Source organism: Nicotiana attenuata, unplaced genomic scaffold, assembly GCF_001879085.1.
Source record: "Nicotiana attenuata strain UT unplaced genomic scaffold, NIATTr2, whole genome shotgun sequence".
NCBI lineage: Eukaryota > Viridiplantae > Streptophyta > Magnoliopsida > Solanales > Solanaceae > Nicotiana > Nicotiana attenuata.
In genome coordinates, this window is record NW_017674452.1 from 13,572 (window position 1) to 19,385 (window position 5,814).

General features: G+C 41.9%; 1 long non-coding RNA gene across 1 annotated transcript in view; it reads left to right on the top strand.

Moving 5' to 3' along the window:
* The first annotated feature begins 5,309 nt into the window (after positions 1-5,309).
* LOC109218690 overlaps positions 5,310-5,814 on the top strand; it is a 1,831-nt gene continuing 1,326 nt past the window's right edge. The window contains exon 1 of the long non-coding RNA XR_002066807.1: positions 5,310-5,696. This is a non-coding gene — a long non-coding RNA (uncharacterized LOC109218690). The remainder of the gene's footprint in view (positions 5,697-5,814) is intronic.

Below are 5,814 nucleotides of genomic sequence, written 5' to 3' on the forward strand. Positions count from 1 at the left end.
ATTACGTTGTCGAAGCTAGGCGAAAGGGAAAAGCAAAGTTGGAAGGATCTATACACCCAAAAATTTGGGAGGATCAAGCAAGGAGTCTACTACCAAACAACCTGTAATTTAAACTGGACCAGACGATATTTGGAGGAAAGTACAGGCGAGAGAATACTCAGTCGTCGATCATCTAAACAAGACTCCCGCCCAGATATCCATCCTATCGCTATTGCAAAACTTTGAAGCACATAGGAGTGCTATGATAAAGGTTTTGAATGAAGCTTATGTGCCCAACAATATCACCAGTGGAGAGATGGCCAACATGATAGGTCAAGTTCTAGAGAGTCACAAGATCACCTTCCACGTGGATGAACTAGCGCCTGAATGGTTAAGTCACAACAGAGCACTACACATCACGGTACAGTTTGAAGACAAATTCATTGCCAAGGTCCTAATAGATGGGGGTTCAAGCCTCAACATTTGTCCATTGACTACTCTGAAAAGATTGGGCAAAGATTTCCATGAGATACGGGCAGGAAGTATGAACGTGAAAGCATTTGATGGGTCTCAAAGGGCCACGATTGGGGAGATTAACCTTTGTCTGCAGATGGGACCAACTTGGTTCGATGTGGAGTTCCAAGTACTAGACATATCAGCTACATACAATCTTATATTGGGTTGCCCTTGGATACATGTTGCTGGGGCTATGGCTTCTACGCTACACCAGGCCATGAAGTTCGAGTGGAACCACCAGGAGGTAATCATTCACGGAGATGGAAGTAACCCTATTTACACCAGCCAAACTATCCCGGTTATCGATAACAGAAGAAGGTTGGGTGGAGAAACTTATCACCACATTGAACATGTCAATGCAATTGAGAAGGACAAGTGGTGGAGTAACAGAATAGAAAGCATACTGGCATGGTCTGGGTATGAACCCGGCAAAGGGCTTCGGAAGGATCTCCAGGGCATTACCATACCGATACAGTGGAGACGTCATGGTACCACCTTTGAACTCGGGTATCAGTACACTTGGCAGGAATATGATGATTGGTCGCCTCCATGGCGTGGTCCTTATTACCCCCTCGAGCAGCCGGTACCACACCTAAGTAAAACTTTTCACCAGGCTGATACAATACGGGGATCTGCAGAGGAAGAAGCTTTGGCTGGACTGAGAAACTTATTCCTGGAAGATGATAATACGGATTGCAATGCAAAAATTGAGGAGGAGGAGGAAGAAGGCCTCACCATTCAGACTGTGGAGAAGGGAGCTGTTCTCAGGAATTGGACTGCCATACCATCCCGGGCCCGCCGAGTCCCTGGGTAGCTTTGCAATTAGCCTGATTTGTTTTATACTAGCCATTTAGGATATTTTCAGTAATTTTGTTTTAAAGACGCATTTTGTTTTGAAATAATTGCTCGAGCTATCGAGCCATACCTATTTTGGATATTTTCAAATTTAAATCAATGCATTGCTATTTAGTATTCATTATTATTTTTTTCACATTTTTCTTCTACAGCGTTATTATTACTTTTCCTGATGAACCAATGACTATGACATGTAATGAGACAACGTAATATAAGGATAGTGACTCAGAAGAAGAGGATGAAATACCTGAGGAAGTTGTCAGAGAAGTGGAGAACTTTGAGAACAAATCTATGTCCAATCTGGACGAAACCGAAGCAATCAATTTGGGAGACGCCGAAACCGTTAAAGAGACTCGCATAAGCATTCACTTATCACCGTCAGAGAAGGAAGAATACATTCGTTTCCTGAAGGAATATGAGGATATCTTTGCATGGTCATATGATGACATGACTGGTCTGAGCACATCCATAGTAGCTCATAAGTTGCCTACCATTCAATGTGTCCGCCGGTGAAGCAGAAAATCAGAAAGTTCAAACCAGACATGAGTCTGAAAATCAAGGAGGAAGTCACTAAGCAGATCAAAGACAAAGTCCTCAAGGTAGTTGAGTACCCAACCTGGTTAGCCAACATTGCACCGGTTCCGAAGAAAGATGGGGAAGTCAGGGTGTGTGTCGACTATCTGGATTTAAACATAGCAAGTCCTAAGGACGATTTTCCAATGCCAAATATACACATCCTGATCGACAATTGCGCCAAGCATGAACTCCAATCCTTTGTAGATTGCTTCGTGGGTTATCACAAGATCTGGATGAACGAAGAAGATGCAGAGAAAATAGCTTTCATCACACTGTGGGGACTGTACTGCTACAAAATGATGCCATTCGGCCTAAAGAATGCTGGGGCTACCTACATAAGAGCCATGAAGACCATCTTCCATGACATGATACACAAGGAAATAGAGGTGTATGTTGACGACGTCATCATCAAATCCAAGAGGGCTGCAGATCACATAGCGGACTTGAGAAAATTCCTTGATAGGCTAAGGAGATACAATCAAAAATTGAACCCCGCAAAATGTGCATTCGGGGTTCCTGCAGGAAAGCTATTGGGATTCATCGTCAGCCGCCGAGGAATCGAGTTGGACCCGTCCAAAGTTAAGGCTATCCAAGAGTTACCACCACCAAAAAGCAAAAAGGACGTGATGAGCTTCCTAGGACGCCTCAACTATATCAGTCGCTTTATAGCACAATCCACGGTAATATGTGAACCCATCTTCAAAATGCTGAGGAAAGATGCCGAAACTAGTTGGACCGAGGACTGTCAGAAGGCTTTGGACAAAATCAAGGAATACCTGTCTACACCGCCAGTCCTGGTCCCGCCAGAACCTAGGAGACCTTTGCTACTCTACCTATCCGTATTAGACAGAGCATTCGGATGTGTTTTGGGACAACATGATGAAATAGGAAGAAAGGAGCAAGCCATATACTACTTGAGCAAGAAACTCACACCTTATGAAGCATGATACTCTCTGCTGGAACACACTTGCTACGCTTTGACCTGGACAGCTCAGAAATTTAGGCATTACTTCTATGCCTATACCACATACCTCATATCCAGGATGGACCTTTTGAAGTACATCTTTCAGAAGCCCATGCCAACCGGGAAGTTAGCCAAGTGGCAGATATTGTTAAGTGAGTTCAATATTGTCTATGTAACTCAGAAGACGGTCAAAGGACAAGCATTGGCAGACCATCTTGCTGAAAATCCTGTGGGAGGAGAATACGAACCACTAAAAACGTATTTTCCTAACGAAGAAGTGTCATTCGTAGGAGAGGACATTGCTGAAGCATACGGCGGTTGGAGAATGTTCTTTGATAGGGCTGCAAACTTCAGGGGAGTGGGCATCGGAGTAGTTTTAGTATTAGAAACAGGCCAACATTACCCGGTATCCGCAAAGCTTAGGTTTTCGTGCACCAACAATATGGCAGAATATGAGGCTTGCATCATGGGGCTCAATTTGGCCATCGATATGAATATACAAGAGTTGCTATAATTGGCGATTCAGATCTTTTGGTACATCACGTTCAAGGAGAATGGGCTACGAAAAACACCAAAATAGTACCATACTTGTATCATGTGCAGGAATTGATGAAGAGATTCACAGAGATAGAATTCAAACATGTGCCCAGAATCCAAAATGAGTTCGGTGACGCACTGACGAATTTGTCATCAATGATACAACATCCAGATAAGAATTTCATCGATCCCATCCCAATAAGGATCCATAATCAACCGGCTTACTATGCTCATGTTGAAGAAGAAACGGATGGAAAGCCTTGGTTCTACGACATCAAAGAATATTTGGCGAAAGGAGAATATCCAGAACAGGCAAACCATACTCAGAAACGCACACTGCGGAGGTTGTCCAACCACTTCTTCCAAAGCGGAGGAACCCTGTATAGAAGAACTCCTGATTTAGGGTTGTTAAGGTATGTTGACGCAAAGGAGGCTTCCGAATTGCTTGAGGAGATACATGCAGGAAGTTGCAGACCACATATGAATGGTTTTGTTCTAGCCAAGAAGATACTCAGAGCTGGATATTTTTTGGATGACCATGGAAACAGATTGCATTCGGTACGTCCAGAAATGCCACCAGTTCCAGGTGCATGCAGACATGATAAAGGTACCACCAAATGAGCTCAACGCAACAAGTGCACCTTGGCCTTTTGCTGCCTGGGGAATAGACGTCATTGGTCCAATCGAGCCCACCGCCTCTAACGGGCACCGGTTCATTTTGATGGCCATCGGTTACATCAAAAAATGGGTAGAGGCTGCATCGTACAAAGTTGTAACTAAGAAAGTCGTCGCAGATTTTGTCAAGGATCGTATTATTTGCCGATTCGGGGTTCTCGAGTCCATTATCACTGATAATGACGCCAATCTCAACAGTGATTTGATGAAAGCCATGTATGAAACCTTCAAAATCAAACACAAAAACTCTACAGCATACATGTCTCAAATGAATGGAGCTATGGAAGCTGCCAACAAGAATATCAAGAAGATACTAAGGAAGATGGTAGAAAATCACAAACAATGGCACGAAAAGTTACCCTTTGCCCTATTGGGGTGTGAGCATGTGATTTTTGCCATGTTTAATTTACTCCTACAAATCCATTAAAATTAGGATTTTCCCTTTAATTATTTGATTTCTAGGAATTAATTGCATAATTTTGGTGTCTTATTTGCATTTTTATTCATCAAAAAAAAATATAAAAAAATATGTTGCATTTTTAATTCATAAAAATACAAAAAATGTGTAGCATTTTAATTCATAAAAAATACAAAATATGTTGCATTTTTTGCATTTAGGCATTTAATTTCACAATTCTAGTATTAATTAGGTATTAATTTAGTTTTAAAATAAAAAGAAAATTGCAAAAATAGAGTTTTGAATATTTTAGGGAATACATAGTCTAATTATGTCCTTGTTTTAGCATAAGCAATAAATAAACAAATATATATAAATACAAAAAGAGAAAAAGAAAGAAAAAGAATTAATAAAGTTGGTCTTGTTAAAGGACCCAAAATTTGGGCCAAAATACAATTCTAGCCCAAAAGAGGACCCAAAATTCGGCCAAGACCCAGCCCAAACATCCCTGATCCGGTCCAGCACCCCCAACCCCAAAACGACGTAGTTTAGTTGGTGTTAATCTCAACCTTTGATCTATTTTGATCCAACGATCCGGAACTCAACCATCAATTAATATATATATGTCCTAACCATACCCCACCCCCCATTCACTCATCTCTCTCACACCCCACTCCCTTCCCCACTGGAAATCCCCACCTCCACAGCCCCACCGCATCTCCGCCCCCTCCCGCCTTCCGCCGCCGCCCGCCGCCGGCTGGAAATCGCCTCCGCCGGCGGCGGTGCTCCAAATAACCCAAAAATACACCATGGAATCCTCTCATCCTCCTCTTTCCAACCCCCAACCTAATTTCCCTCAAATCACAACCAAAATGCTCGGATTTCAAATCTAAAATCCGGCCAAAACCCTACCTTCTCCAAACTCAACCAAATTAACACCATACACTCCCCTCACCCTCCTCATTCCAAATCTCCAAACAACAACCTTCAAAACTTAACCAAAATACTTGAATTTTAAATCTAAAACCAACGAAACCCTAGTTCAAAATCTTTGAGATTCTCGACCCTAATATCCTTAACCAGGTGTCTTCTTGTGAAGACACATGGTTAGGTATATTACGGGTCAAGAATCTTAAAAAAAAGATTCGCGTGTCCGGGGATCGAATCAAGTTTGGCCGCCTCTAGATACCAAAAACAGTGAGTTTTCCCTTTTCCTTTTTCCTATTCTCATTTTTTTTTTTTTTTTACGCTTTCTGTTCCGTTTTTTTTTTGTTGTTTTATTATTTTTTTTTGTTGTTTTTGTTTTGTTTTGATT